The sequence below is a fragment of the Salmo salar genome, chromosome 19 (genome assembly GCF_965601325.2).
Source record: "Salmo salar chromosome 19, fSalSal1, whole genome shotgun sequence".
Classification (NCBI taxonomy): domain Eukaryota; kingdom Metazoa; phylum Chordata; class Actinopteri; order Salmoniformes; family Salmonidae; genus Salmo; species Salmo salar.
This window is the reverse complement of record NC_138309.1, coordinates 3,946,674-3,963,530: the sequence shown is the minus strand read 5'-3', so window position 1 is coordinate 3,963,530 and position 16,857 is coordinate 3,946,674.

Below are 16,857 nucleotides of genomic sequence, written 5' to 3'. Positions count from 1 at the left end.
TCTGTCAAAATTAGAAACATGTAATATATGAAAATGTAGCTAGCTAGACTATCTTACCTGTATACATTATTCGTGGATAGACGTGTCTCCTGTCGGATGCCATGGTTGACCTTAGTTTGAAGATGTAATCCGGAGACAGGTGTTTTCTCCATATCCTTAGCTATCATACTCGAAAACTCGGTCCTCCAGAAAGTGGAGAGCAACACTTATTCAGTTTTACTACATGATACATTCAAAAAAATCTGCATTAGACAGTATAACCTAGACATACTGAACAGCTCATACAGACCGAAGCGTGCTATATGGCAGACCAATCCAAACTCATCCCTTGGCATTTCCAACCCACTCATTATCTCAGCCAATCTAGGCTACCGGGAAGATTGTTCACTTTTTCTGTGGCTAAACCAACTAGGCTCGTAATTTAACCATTTGATTTGTATTTACAAATGGCTTACAAGTTTGTTATTAAGGCACATTAAAGTTCACATGTTTGTGAAGGCATTTCTGCCAAAAAACGTATTTTGAGTACAAAAGTCTCTCCTGTGACGTAGTGAACCGCGACATACGTCTAGTTTCCTCAAACAGGTCACATTTGTGGAATTTCTTTCCTTCTTAATGGACTTGGTCTTTCACCAAAAAGGGCTATCTTCTGGATACCACCCCTACCTTGTCACAACACAACTGATTGTCTCAAACTCATTAAGAAGGAAAGAAATTCCACAAATCCACTTATAACAAGGCACACCTGTTAATTGAAATGCATTTCAGGTGACTACCTCATGAAGCTGGTTGAGAGAATGCCAGGAGTGTGCAAGCTGTCATCAAGGCAAAGGTTGGCTACTTTGAAGAATCTCAAATCTCAAATATTTTGATTTGTGAAAGACTTTTTTGGTTACTTCATAGTTTTGCCATCTTCACTATTATTCTACCATGTAGAAAATAGTAAAAATAAAGAAAAACCCTTGAATGAGTAGTTGTGTCCAAACTTTTGACTGGTAATGTATATAGAGTTCCTTTCAGAAATTATTCAGACCCCTTGACTTTTTTCACATTTTATTATGTTCCCGCCTTCTACAATTGATTAAATTCAATTTCTTTCCTGAAAATACACACACACAATACCCTATCATGACAAATCGAAACAGAGTTTTAGACATTTTAGCAAATATTTTAAAATGTATTCAGACCTTTTGCAATGAGACTCGAAATTGAGCTCAGGGCCATCCTGTTTCCATTGATCATCCTTGAGATGTTTCTACAAGTTGATTGGAGTCCATCTGTGGTAAATTCAGTTCATTGGACATGATTTGGAAAGGCACACACCTGTCTATATAAGGTTCCACAGTTGATAGTGGATGTCAGATCAAAAACCAAACCATGAAGTCGAATGAATTGTCCGTATAGCTCTGAGACATGATTGTGTCAAGGCACAGATCTGGGGAAGGGTAACAAAACATTTCTGCAGCATTGAAGGTCCCCAAAAACAAAGTGGCCTCCATTATCCATAAATGGAAGATGTCAGGAACAACCAAGACTCTTCCTAGAGCTGGAGGGTCTGGGAGCAGTCCCTCCAGCAGGGACTGGGAGACTAGTCAGGATCAAGGGAAAGGTGAACGGAGCAAAGTACAGAGAGATTGATGAAAACCTGCTCCAAAGCTATCAGGACCTCAGACTGGGGCGAACGTACACCTTCCAATTGGAAAATTACCGTAAGTACACAGTCACGACAACGCAGGAGTGGATTCGGGACAAGTCTCTGAATGTGCTTGATTGGCCGAGCCCAATCGAACATCTCAGGAGAGACCTGAAAATAGCTGTGCAGCAATGCTCACCATCCAACCTGTGAAATGTCAGAATAATAGTAGAGAATGATTCATTTCAGCTTTTGTTTCTTTCATCACATTCCCAGTGGGTCAGAAGTTCACATACAGTCAATTAGTATTTGGTAGCATTGCCTTTAAATTGTTTAACTTGAGTCAAATGTTTCGGGTAGCCTTCCACAAGCTTCCCACAATAAGTTCGGTGAATTTTGGCCCATTCCTCCTGACAGAGCTGGTGTAACTGAGTCAGGTATGTAGGATCCTTGTTCGAACACGCTTTTTCAGTTCTGCCCACAAATTTTCTACAGGATTGAGGTCAGGGCTTTGTGATGGCCACTCCAATACCTTGACTTGGTTGTCCTTAATTTTGAAGTATGCTTGGGGTCATTGTCCATTTGGAAGACCCATTTGCGACCAAGCTTTAACTTCCTGACTGATGTCTTGAGATGTTGCTTCAATATATCCACATAATTTTCCTTCCTCATGACGCAATTTATTTTGTGAAGTGCACCAGTCCCTCCTGCAGCAAAGCACCCCCACAACATGATGCTGCCAATCTCGTTCTTCACGGTTGGGATGGTGTTCCTCGGCTTGCAAGCCTCCCCCTTTTTCCTCCAAACATAACGGTGGTCATTATGGCCAAACAGTTCTCTTTTTGTTTCTTCAGACCAGAGGACATTTCTTCAAAAAGTACAATCGTTGTCCCCATGTGCAGTTGCAAACCGTATTCTGGCTTTTTTTTATGGTGGTTGTGGAGCAGTGGCTCTTCCTTGCTGAGCGGCCTTTCAGGTTATATCAATATAGGACTCGTTTTACTGTGGATACAGATACTTTTGTACCTGTTTCCTCCAGCATCTTCACAGGGTCCTTTGCTGTTGTTCTGGGATTGATTTGCACTTTTCGCACCAAAGTACGTTCATCTCTAGGAGACAGAACTCGTCTCCTTCCTGAGCGGTATGACGGCTGCCTGTCCCATGGTGTTTATACTTGCATACTATTTTTTGTACAGATGAACATGGTACCTTCAGGCAATTGCTCCCAAGGATGAACCAGACTTGTGGAGGTCTACCATTTTTTTCTGAGGTGTTGGCTGATTTCTTTGGATTTCCCCATGATGTTAAGCAAAGAGGCACTGAGTTTGAAGGTAGGCCTTGAAATTCATCCACAGGTACACCTCCGATTGACTCAAATGATTTCAATTAGCCTATCAGAAGCTTCTAAATCCATGACATCCTTTTCTGGAATTTTCCAAGCTGTTTAAAGGCACAGTCAACTTAGTGTATGTAACTTCTGACCCATTAGAATTGTGATACAGTGAATGATAAGAGAAATAATCTGTCTGTAAACAATTGTTGGAAAAATTACTTGTGTCATGCACAAAGTAGATGTCTTAACTGACTTGCCAAAACTATAGTTTGTTAACAACTAAAGCCTTGCACAAAGTAAATCACCTCACACACTGGAAATCTACAATGGATTCACAAAAGTCTACTGAGAATGCGTAAATGTGTGGAAAATCACAGGATATTGTCACAAAGGCCAAACTCAATACAGTTGTCACTGACTTGTTGGATATTCGTTTCCCATTTAACAACTAAAGCCTTGCACAAAGTAAATCACCTCACACACTGGAAATCTACAATGGATTCACAAAAGTCTGCTTAGAATGCGTAAATGTCCAAATGGTAAATGAACACAAACTCAGACTTTTCAAGACTCAGTTGAGAATTCTACCATGAACAGAGATTGCTGTTAGCCTGGCAATCGAACACAGATTTCTTCCTCAGGGGTTTGCATACTTGTCAAAATGGCTTGTTCAAAAATTCCTGCACTGGCCGGGAATCAAACCCAGGCCTCCCGCGTGGCAGGCGAGAATTCTACCACTGAACAACCAATGCCTTGCAATGCTGAATTAACAAGAAACTTGTGGAGTGGTTGAAAAACGAGTTGTAATGACACCAACCTAAGTGTATGTAACCTTCCGACTTCAACTGTACATAGGACATTAGCCTCTAAGGTGCAGGGTTGAGTAACCGGGTGGTCGCTGGCTAGAGATATTGACTAAGTTCAGGGCAGGGTTCTGGGTGGAATCTGGCTTGTGATGGCTATTAACAGTCTGATGGCCTTGAGATAGGTGTTTTCCATTTTCATTGGCCCGGATTTGATGCGCCTGCACTGACCTCGCCTTCTGGATGATATTGGGGGGAACAGGCCATGGCTCGAGTGGTTGATGTCCTTGATGTTCTTTTTGGCCATCCTGTGACTTCGGGTGCTGTACGTGTCCTGGAGGGCAGGCATTGTGTCCCCAGTGTAACGTGTTGGGCAGAACGCAACACCCTCTGGAGAGCCCTGCAGTTGTGGGTGGTGCAGTTGCCATACCAGGTGGTGATAGAGCCTGACAGTTTGCTCACAATCGTACATCTGTAAAAGTTTGTGAGGGTCTTAGGGGCCAAGCCAAACATTTTTCAGCCTCCTGAGGTTGAAGAGGCGCTGTTTTTCTTTCTTCACCACACTGTCTTTATGGCTCGACCCTTTCAGATTGTCAGTGATGTGCACGCCAAGGAACTTGAAGCTTTTCACCTTCTCCACTGTGGCCACGTCAATGTGAATGTGGGTGTGCTCCCTTTGCTTTCTCCTGAAGTCCATGATCAGATCCTTCGTTTTGTTGACATTGAGGGAGAGGTTATCTTCCTGGCACCACTCCACCAGGGCTCTCACCTTCTCCCTCATCATTGTTGGTAATCAGGCCTATTGTTGTGTATCATTTGCAAAGTTGACGATTGAAATGTGTGGCCACATAGTCATGGGTAAACAGGGAGTACAGGAGGGTGCTGAGCACGTACCCTTGTGGGGCACCTGTGTGTAGAATCAGTGTAGTGGAGGTATTGTTTCCTACCTGGGGGCGGCGCATCAGGAATTCCAGTGGCCAGTTGCACAGGGCTGGGTTCAGACCCAGGACCCCAGAGCTTAATGATGAGCTTGGAGGGTACTATGGTGTTGAAGGCTGAGCTGTAGTCAATGAACAGCATTCTTACATAGGTATTCCTCTTGGGATAGGGCAGTGTGCAGTGTGATGGCGATTTGCATCGTCTGTTGATCTATTGTGGCGGTAGGCAAATTGAAGTGGGTCTAGGGTGTCAGGTAAGGTGGAGGTGATATGATCCTTAACTGGCCTCTCAAAGCACTTCATGATGACAGAAGTGAGTGCTATGGGGCGATAGTCATTTAGTTTAGTTACCTTTTCTGTATTGGGTACAGGAACAATGGTGGACGTCTTGAAGCAAGTGGGGACATCAGACTGAGATAGGGAGATGGAATATGTCTGTAAACTCTCCAGCCAGCTGGTCTGCACATGCTCTGAGGATGCGGCTAGGGATGTTGTCTGGGCTGGCAGCCTTGCGAGGGTTAACACTCTTAAATTCCTTACTCACGTGGGCCACGGAGAATGAGAGCCCACAGTCCTCGGGAGCGGCCCGCGTCGGTGTCACTGTGTTATCCTCAAAGTGTGCGAAGAAGGTGTTTAGCTTGTCCTGGAGTAAGACGTCCGTGTCCGAGACGTGGCGGGTTTTCTCTTTGTAATCAGTAATTCTCTGGAGTCCCTGCCACATTTGTCTCGTGTCTGAGCTGTTGAATTGTGACTCCACTTTGTCTCTATACTGACATTTTGCCTGTTTAATTGCCTTAGAGGGCATAACTGCACTGTTTGTATTCAACCATATTCTGAGTCACCTTGCCATGGTTAAATGCAGTGGTTCGCACTTTCAGTTTTGCAGGAATGCTGCCATCTATCCATGTCTTTTGGGTTTGGGTAAGTTTTAATAGTCATGGTGGGAGCAACATCTCCTCTACACTTCTTGAGGAACTCAGTCACCATGTCAGTGTATACATCAATGTTATTCTCAGAGGCAACCCGGAACATATCCCAGACAGAGTGTTTAAAACAATCTTGACGCATGGATTCCGATTGGTCAGACCAGCGTTGAATGGACCTTAGCACAGGTACTTTCTGTTTGAGTTTCTGCCAATAGGAAGGGAGGAGCAGAATGAAGATGTGATCGGATTTTCCAAAGGGAGGGACTTCTAAAACGGAAGTGCGTGTAACAATGCATGAGAGTTTTTAAAGTGCGAGTACTACAGGCAAAGTGTTGAGAAAATGTTGGTAGCGTTTCTCACATTTGCTTTGTTAAAGTCTCCAGCTACAATAAATGCGGCCTCAGGATATGTGGTTTCTAGTTTGCACAACGTCCAGTGAAGTTCTTTGAGGGCCGTCGTGGTATTGACTTGAGGGGGAATATACACGGCTGTGACTATAACCGAAGAGAATTCTCTTGGTAGGTAATACGGTCGGCATTTGATTGTGACATATTCTAGGTCGGGTGAACGAAAGGACTTGAGTTCCTGTACATTATCACAATCGCACCATGAGTAGTTAATCATGAAACATACACCACCGCCTTTCTTCTTCCCGGAGAGTTCTTTATTCCTGTCTTCGCAATGTACTGAGAACCTAGCTGGCTGTATGGATGGGGACAGTATATCCAGAGAGAGCCATGATTCCGTAAAACAGAGTATGCCACAGTCCCTGATGTCTCTCTGGAAGGAGATCCTCACCCTGAGCTTGTCTACTTTTTTGTCCAGGGACTGAACATTAGCAAGTAATGTACTCAGAAGTGGTGGATGGTGTGCACACATGAGTTCAACTAGAAGTCCACTCCGAATACTTCGTCTCCGCCAACGGCGTCTTGGGGCAGCGTCTGGGGTCAGTTCAATTGCCTTTGGGGGTACGAACAAAGGATCCAATTTGGGAAAGTCATATTCCTGGTCAGAATGCTGGTGAGTTACCACCGCTCTGATATCCAAAAGTTATTTCTGGCTGTATGTAATAACACAGAAAACTTTCTGGTCTAATAATGTAAGAAATAACAAAAATGTATATATATATATACTGCAAAGATCTTTGGGAGCTAGAGGCAGAGCGATCATGTCTGTCGGTGCCATCTTACTACATTGCAGCAGGTGTTTTCAGTGTAAACATGACATTTTATGTTGGTAGTGAAATTCATCCTCCACTGTGGCAGTCTTTTTTTTGTAATAATGTGTGCTATATGGACAGCTGGGCTATAGAATTGCAGTAACTAGCGTCGACCTAGCTAATAATACTGCCGATAGCTAGCTAATATAGGAAAGCAAAGCAAATCTAGCTCCGTCTGTTTGATAACCTGATTTGGATCTAATGTGAGCGTAAAGACATCATCATTCAACATCACTTATTTAGCTATACTCTTTCTTACATCTAGCTACAGTTGGGCTGTGGACCTTACCTCTCTTTCCACTAGCTTGCTACCGCATTTCCCGCTCACTCCCCGTGTCGAACAGAGTTGCTCGTTGCTGTGTTGACTGCCGGTCTGTGTTTCCAATACTGTATCCTGAAAAGTTGAATATGGAGCATACTGCATCTGGTTTCAGGTTATGGGTCTTCACCTCAATTAGCATCCCAGAGGCATTTCACTTTTTTATTCACAATCTGAATCTTTGAAGTGGGCAAGGCAAACTATGAATTTGTGAGTAACAGGTGGGCTTTGGCGCTTCATAGCCACAAGCCATTGTTGCAACACTGATTGTTGCTTGAGTGGTAGGGCATGGTAGTGGACTCCTTCTGTTCTGTAAAATTCATTATTACAGCCTGGGGCTATAGAGTAAGAACATCTTTACGCCTCTTTTGAGATGGTTCTGTTGAAGCTATTTTCAGATAGCTGCCATCTAGAGAAGCTATCAGTGCCACACACTGCCACTGCTAGCTGTCAGTGAGAAGTGACCATTCAGATGTCATCACCGACAGTCAGTGAGAAAGTTTACAGAGGTTTTATTTACATATGAACGTTTTTGCAATTTTAGGGGTTGGGACATGCTTGGTGATCATATGAGGTTATTAAAAGGACCCTTCATAAATAATTTATGTTCCACTAATTAAGTACAAAATGCATTAGCTAGATAGACTTTATAAACTCAGGCCTTCACTACCTGGCTGCATCTTCTTTGTGTTTGTTCAACGTAGGCTAAAGCCAGTGTTGTTGGAGGGACATTACTATGGGAGACAAGTTTGATGACAAGCTGGTATAGATAACATTAGCCTAAATGTTTCACCTGAATATTTCACCAGCCATGGTATTTTTCAACCCTGTATTCCACAAAACAAGTTAGCTAAATAACAAGTTCATGTTAATTCATTCAGCGAGGGAGAGAGTTAAGAGACACAGCAGTTTGAAGAGGAAGAGAGCCCCTTTGTGGGTTTTTTACATTTACATTTACGTCATTTTGCAGACGCTCTTATCCAGAGCGACTTACAAATTTTTCATTTTTGTATTTTTCATTTGGGTCTCCATGACAATTTACTTTATTGTGTACCCAAATAAGTAAGAGTGATAAAGAACTGAAACATGTTTTTGTTTTTCCTCAGGGTAAGATGCTGACGGAAATGGGCAGGCTCATGGATCTGGTGGCCAGATGTTGGTAAACTGAATTTAAATTATAATTATTTTTGCCATCTTTCATGCATTCAAGTGTTGTATATAGTAAAATCAAACTGATTTTTCTTTAATGTTTGACTTAAGGATTTGTTGTTGACAGATCATAATCACACTGAAATGTGTTAAATTATTTTGGCTCAAATTCAAATATATGTATCTATTATTCCACAGTATAATTATTTGTTCTAGCAATGATTATATAAATGAATAAAAACAATACCAGCAGTTGCTGTTTTAAAAGTAATACAATAGTGACACGTTTGAAACACTCAAGCTCAGTGTTGGTGTTTATCTCTCATGCATCTAAATGGAATTAGAAAAAAACATGATGGAATCTCTGATTGCTGTTTTCTACTGTTTTTACTTTTTAGCTGAAGTCAACTTTAAAAAGCTCATAACTCGGGTTCTGATCAAATATTTCAGTTATTTAAAAATAGTGTCGTTTTCAAGGACTATAAAAAAAATCTAAAAGTCAAAATCTGAAGACGTGAAGGGTTTCCCTAGGCCTCCACACACATTAGAGTTAACTGCACCTCAGATTGCAGCCCAAATAAATGCTTCACAGAGTTCAAGTAACAGACACATCTCAACATCAACTATTCAGAAGAGACTGCATGAATTATTTATTTTTTCCACCTTTATTTAACCAGGTAGGCTAGTTGAGAACAAGTTGTCATTTGCAACTGCGACCTGGCCAAGATAAAGCATAGCAATTCGACACATACAACAACACAGAGTTACACATGGAATAAACAAAAGATACAGTCAATAATACAGTAGAACAAAATAAAACAAAAAGTCTATATACAGTGAGTGCAAATGAGGTAAGTTAAGGCAATAAATAGGCCATGGTGGCGAAGTAATTACAGTATAGCAATTAAACACTGGAATGGTAGATTTGCAGAAGATGAATGTGCAAGTAGAGATACTGGGATGCAAAGGAGCAAGATAAATAAATAAATACATTATGGGGATGAGGTAGGTAGATAGATGGGCTGTTTACAGATGGGCTATGTACAGGTGCAGTGATCTGTGAGCTGCTCTGACAGCTGGTGCTTAAAGCTAGTGAGGGAGATATGAGTCTCCAGCTTCAGAGATTTTTGCAGTTTGTTCCAGTTATGAGTAGGTGCTGCTATGGTGACCAGTGAGCTGAGATAAGGCGGGGCTTTACCTAGCAGAGACTTGTAGATAACCTGGAGCCAGTGGGTTTGGCGACGAGTATGAAGCGAGGCCCAACCAACGAGTGTACAGGTCGCAATGGTGGGTAGTGTATGGGGCTTTGGTGACAAAACGGATGGCACTGTGATAGACTGCATCCAGTTTGTTGAGTAAAGTGTTGGAGGCTATTTTATAGATGACATCACTGAAGTTGAGGATCGGTAGGATGGTCAGTTTTACGAGGGTATGTTTGGCAGCATGAGTGAAGGATGCTTTGTTGCGATATAGGAAGCTGATTCTAGATTTAATTTTGGATTGGAGATGCTTAATGTGAGTCTGGAAGGAGAGTTTACAGTCTAACCAGACACCCAGGTATTTGTAGTTGTCCACGTATTCTAAGTCAGAGCCGTCCAGAGTATTGATGCTGGACGGGCGAGCAGGTGCGAGCAGTGATCGATTGAATAGCATGTATTTAGTTTTACTTGCGTTTAAGAGCAGTTGGAGGCCACGGAAGGAGAGGTGTATGGCATTGAAGCTCGTCTGGAGGTTAGTTAACACAGTGTCCGAAGAGGGGCCAGAAGTATACAGAATGGTGTCGTCTGCGTAGAGGTGGATCAGAGAATCACCAGCAGCAAGAGCAACATCATTGATGTATACAGAGAAGAGAGTCGGCCCGCGAATTGAACCCTGTGGCACACCCATAGAGACTGCCAGAGGTCCGGACAACAGGCCCTCCGATTTGACACACTGAACAATATCAGAGAAGTAGTTGGTGAACCAGGTGAGGCAATCATTTGAGAAACCACAGCTGTCGAGTCTGCCAATAAGAATGTGGTGATTGACAGAGTTGAAAGCCTTGGCCAGGTCGATGAATACGGCTGCACAGTAATGTCTCTTATCGATGGCGGTTATGATGACGTTTAGGACCTTGAGCGTGGCTGAGGTGCACCCATGACCAGCTCTGAAACCAGATTGCATAGCGGAGAAGGTACGGTGGGATTTGAAATGGTCAGTAATCTGTTTGTTATGTTGGCTTTTGAATACCTTAGAAAGACAGGGTAGGATAGATATAGGTCTGTAGCAGTTTGGGTCTAGAGTGTCACCCCCTTTGAAGAGGGGGATGATCGCGGCAGCTTTCCAATATTTGGGAATCTCAGACGATACGAAAGAGAGTTTGAACAGGCTAGTAATAGGGGTTGCAACAATTTTGGCAGATAATTTTAGAAAGAGAGGGTCCAGATTGTCTAGCCAGGCTGATTTGAATGGGTCCAGATTTTGCAGCTCTTTCAGAACATCAGCTATCTGGATTTGGGTGAAGGAGAAATGGTGGGGGCTTTGGCGGATTGCTGTGGAGAGTGCCGGGCAGTTGACCGGGCTAGGGGTAGCCACGTAGAAAGCATGGCCAGCCGTTGAGAAATGCTTATTGAAATTCTCAATTATAGTGGATTTATCTGTGGTAACAGTGTTTCCTAGCCTCAGAGCAGTGGGCAGCTGGGAGGAGGTGCTCTTATTCTCCATGGGCTTTACAGTGTCCCAGAACTTTTTTCAGTTAGTACTACAGGATGCAAATTTCTGTTTGAAAAAGCTAGCCTTAGCTTTTCTAACTACCTGTGTATATTTGTTCCTAACTTCCCTGAAAAGTTTCATATCACGGGGGCTATTCAATGCTAATGCAGAATGCCACAGGATGTTTTTGTGCTGGTCAAGGGCAGACAGGTCTGGAGTGAACCAAGGACTATATCTATTCCTAGTTCAACATTTGTGGGGCATGCTTATTTAAGATGGCGAGGAAGGCACTTTTAAAGAATCGCCAGGCATCATCTACTGACGGGATGAGGTCAATGTCATTCCAGGATACCCCGGCCAGGTCGATTAGAAAGGCCTGCTCGCAGAAGTGTTTTAGGGAGCGTTTGACAGTGATGAGGGGTGGTCGTTTGGTCGCAGACCCATTATGGATGCAGGCAATGAGGTAGTGATTGCTGAGATCTTGATTAAAAACAGCAGATGTGTATTTGGAAGGCGAGTTAGTAAGGATGACATCTATGAGGGTGCCCGTGTTTACGGCTTTGGGGTTGTACCTGGTAGGTTCATTGATCATTTGTGTGAGATTGAGGGCATCAAGCTTAGGATGTAGGATGGCCGAGGTGTTAAGCATGTCCCAGTTTAGGTCACCTAGTAGCACGAGCTCAGAAGATAGATTGGGGCAATCAATTCACATATGGTATTGAGGGCACAGCTGGGGGCAGAGGGAGGTCTATAGCAAGCGGTGAGAGACTTGTTTCTAGAAAGGTGAATTTTTAGAAGTAGAAGCTTGAATTGTTTGGGTACAGACTTGGATAGTAATACAGAACTCTGCAGGCTATCTTTGCAGTAGATTGCAACACCGCCCCCTTTGGCAGTTTTATCTTGGCGGAAAATGTTATAGTTAGCGATGGAGATTTCAGGGTTTTTGGTGGTTTTCCTAAGCCAGGATTCAGACACGGCTAATACATCTGGGTTGGCAGAGTGTGCTAAAGCAGTGAGTAAAACAAACTTAGGGAGTAGGCTTTTAATGTTAACATGCATGAAACCAAGGCTTTTATGGTTACAGAAGTCAACAAATGAGAGCACCTGGGGAGTGGGAGTGGAGCTAGGCACCGCAGGACCTGGATTAACCTCCACATCACCAGAGGAGAAGTAGGATAAGGGTACGGCAAAAGGCTATACGAACTGGCTGTCTAGCACGTTCGGAACAGAGAGTAAAAGGAGCAGGTTTCTGGGCACGATAGCATAGATTCAAGGCATAGTGTACAGACAAAGGTAAGGTAGGATGTGAGTACATTAGAGGTAAACCTAGGCATTGAGTAATGATGAGAGAGATATAGTCTCTAGAGACATTTAAACCAGGTGATGTCATCGCATATGTAGGAGGTGGAACAACATGGTTGGTTAAGGCATATTGAGCAGGGCTAGAGGCTCTACAGTGAAATAAGACAGTAATCACTAACCAGGACAGTAATGGACGATGCATATTGATATTAGAGAGAGGCATGCGTAGCCAAGTGAACATGTGAGTCCAATGAGTGGTTGGGCTGACTGGGGACACAGCGATTCAGACACTTAGCAGGCCAATGCTAACAAGCTAACAGTTAGTAGGCCGGGGCTAAACAAGCTAGCAGTTAGCAGACCGGGGCTATCAAGCTAGCAGTTAGCAGACCGGGGCTGGCAAGCTAGCAGTTAGCAGACCGGGTTAGCAAGCAAGCAGTTGGCAGACCGGGGCTAGCAGTTAGCAGACCAGGGCAAGCAAGCTAGCAGTTAACAGACCGGGGCTAGCAAGTTAGCCTTTGGGGGTAAGTCTGTTTTTGCCTCTTCGTGCGGTGACGTCGATAGACCAGTCGTGGAATTAGTAGGGTTCCAAGTAGCTCTAGGTAGCTAGTATGCCGCGGTTAGCAGAATGGGCCTTCAGCAGAGGTCGCGCCTGAGGGGCCTGAGGGGCCTCCTCGGGCAGACTATGTCGATATTCCAGTCATAGAGGATCGGCGGGGTTCCGTGCCCCGTACCGGCAGTAGAAGGGGTCCGGATATTGTAGCCCAGGAGTGGGCTTCGGTGGTAGCACAGGAGCCCTGGCCGGACTAGCTTCAGGCTAATTGGTGCTTGCTCCGGGATGGAAACGCTAGCCAGGAGTAGTCACCTGGGATTGCGGTTAGCTAGTTGCGAAGGTCCAGATGAAAATGTTCAGAGTTTGCGGTAGGAATCCGGGGATATGGGGAAAAAACATAAAATAAAATAATAATAGGTCCGTTATGCTCTGGTTTGAGGCACGTTGTTCGAACTGGCGAGAGCTTTCCGAGCTAAAGGTTAGCTGATGACCGCTAGCAATGGTTTGCTGACTGATAGCTGGTAGGTAGTTAGCTGGCTAGCTTCAGTTGAGGGATTCCAGATCTGAAGTAAATAGAAATACATTAGAAAAAAAACAGATCCACGCCACATTGGGTGAGGCGGGTTGCAGGAGAGTATTTAGAAGTTGAGGTTTAGGAAAATATTTTAAAAAGATATGCGAAGAAAAAGATGTAAAAAGATATATACAAGTGACTCGACAGCACAAAGACAAAGACGTCTGACTGCTACGCCATCTTGGATTCAAGAAAAAAAGGCCTTTATGGTTGAATTTCTGCAAAGAAACCACTACTAAAAGACACCAATAAGAAGAAAATACTTTATTGGGCCAAGAAACACGAGTAATGAACATTAGACATTGGACACATCCTTTGGTCTGATGTGTCCACATTTGAGATTTTTGGTTCTAACCGCCATGTCTTTGTGAGACGCAGAGTAGGTGAACGGATGATCTCTGCATGTGTGGTTCCCACCATGAAGCATGGATGAGGTGGTGTGATGGTGTGGGGGTGCTTTGCTGGTGATACTGTCAGTGATTTATTTATAATTCAAGGCACACGTAACTAGCATGTCTACCACTGCAATCTGCAGTGACACGCCATCCCATCTGGTTTGCACTTAGTGGGACTATCATTTCTTTTTTCAACAGGACAATAACCCAAAACACACCTCCAGGCTGTGTAAGGGCTATTTGACCAAGAAGAAGAGTGATGGAGTGCTGCATCAGATGACCTGGCCTACACAATCACCCGACCTCAACCCAATTGAGATGGTTTGGGATGAGTTGGACAGCATAGTGAAGGAAAAGCAGCCAACAAGTGCTCAGCATATGTGGGAACTCCTTCAAGACTGTTGGAGCATTCCAGGTGAAGCTGTCATCAAGTCAAAGGGTGGCTACTTTGAAGAATCTAAAATATATTTTGATTATATTTTGTAACCACACTTGTTTGGTTACATGATTCCAATATGTGTTATTTAATAGTTTTGACGTCTTCACTATTATTCTACACTGTAGAAAATAGTAAAAAATAAAGAAAAACCCTTGAATGCATAGGTGTGTCCAAACTTTTGACTGGTACTGTATATACAAAAGCATGTATATGTCTTCAACATAGTACTGAGCGATTCACCGAAATGTCTGTTATTTGGCTTTTAAACTAATTGACTGACATGTTTTATTTTCTGGGTCACTGCCCAGTTTCTCTAGAAATTAATCAGATCAAGCCCTAATTGTGCGTTGTAGTAGGGAGTTGGGGTTTCCACATTGTTTAAACCATTGCTGAAAACCAGGTAATTAGATAAAATGACCATAATCCATTGTGCGCCTACTTGTCCTGTCTGTGTGTTTCTTTTACACATGCTACATTAGTTTAGTTTAGGGCAGACACGGAGAGGGAGAGAAGAGAATACGTGATCGAGATGGATAGGGAGCAGTTGCTTCGCGAGGTATCTCTACCTGAAAATACATGACCTAAGCAATTGATAGTTGGTCATAAAATGATGCCTTATTTACTTTAAAGAACTACTAAAATAGTGATTGTCAGACAGCAAGGGCAGCAGCTCTATAGAGATGCGATGACTTGGAATGAAATAAAGTCATCAAATAAAACAAAGTGTAATATACACAACTGAAATATTTTATTAAAGTAAAGTTATGTGAATAAATTGTTTAATTAAGCTATTATTAAGCACGACACAACACGGAGTGCCTGGATACAGCCCTTAGCCGTTGTCACGACTTCCACCGAAGTCGTTTCCTCTCCTTGTTCGGGCGGTGTTCGGCAGTCGGCATCACCGGTCTTCTACCCATCGTCGATCTACTTTTCATTTTCCATTTGTTTTGTCTTGTTTTCTTACACACCTGGTTTCCATTTCCCTCATTAATTGTCGTGTATTTAACCCTCTGTTCCCCCCATGCCCTTGTGTGGAATTGTTTGTAAGTGCTTGTACTCTATGTTACTGGTGCGCGTCGGGTTTTGTACCCATGTAGGTACATTTTGTATTGCCGTGGGTTTTGTAATTAAACTGCTCCGGCTATTACCTATTTCTGCTCTCCTGCGTCTGACTTCACTGCCACCAGTTCCGCATCCCTTACAGCTGTGGTATATTGGCCATATACCACAAACCCCAAAGTGCCTTTTATTAAAATAAACTGGTTACCAACATGATTAGAGCAGTAAAAAAATAATGTTTTGTTATACCTGTAGTATATGGTCTGATATGTCATGGCTGTCAGCCAAATCAGCATTTAGGGCTTGAACAACCCAGTTTATAATTAGTGATAAGCAGCAATGGGCAGTCACTACCATCATGGGACTTAATAGTTTTATTCTCTGTTACAGTATTCAACCCACATAATTCAAAGTGCATTTGTTTGTTTTTTTAATTATGGAAACCGAAAAACATTATTATTCTTTAATAATTGAACCGAACCCGAAGTGACCTCAAAAAGCACTAATCACTAGGCACTACTTCAGCATCAACATGAAACGCCTTTGTTTTGAAACCTCTCCGTTTCTTCTGAAAAGGGAAACACAAGTTTAAATGAAACCGACTGATCATAGTTATGATGCTCGATACAATATTAAAATAATGCTGACACAAAACAAACACACGTGGTCATCAAGGTTTTGTACTTTATTGATTTGAAATAGTTTTAATTTATTTGAAGTGCATTTCAAATGATTTGAACCATTTTAATGTCTTTGAAAAGCATTTCATGACTTTAATAATTTATTAATTCAAGCTGTTATCGACATTTCTAATCACATTAGAGCACATTGACATGCATACATTTTAAGTCTCAATAGTCAAAATTATGACACTTTTGATATGTTTATTTTTTTCTTCAAAATATAAAAAGATAGATCAACATTCCATTGAAATAAATATACTTTATACAGTTTCTTAAATAATTATTCTTTGAGTTTACAACATTTAAAAAATACAATCCAGCTTTGGTCACTGGAATACATGGTTGAGACTACCTCTTTTTCTCCTTTTGATTCTCCTACCATGGTAGCAAACAATAATTCCTAAGTCTGTTTTACAAATTGTTGTGAAAAGTGAGAGGAGTATGTATACAATTTGTTTGTCTTTGAAATGCTGTCGACTAGGTTAACATACACTACCGTTCAAAAGTTTGGGGTCATTTAGAAATGTCCTTGTTGTTGAAAGAAAAGCACATTTTTGTCCATTAAAATAACATCATATTGATCAGAAATACAGTGTAGACATTGTTAATGTTGTAAATTACTATTGTAGCTGTAAACAGCTGATTTTGTATGGAATATCTACATATAGGTGTACAGAGGCCCATTATCAGCAACCATCACTCCTGTGTTCCAATGGCACGTTGTGTTAGCTAATCCAAGTTTATCATTTTAAAAGGCTAACCTTTCTCCTTACCCATAGTATAGATCCCCACAGTGGAGGTCTAATAATACCCATAAAACCTAGAGATCAAACAGAGAAAT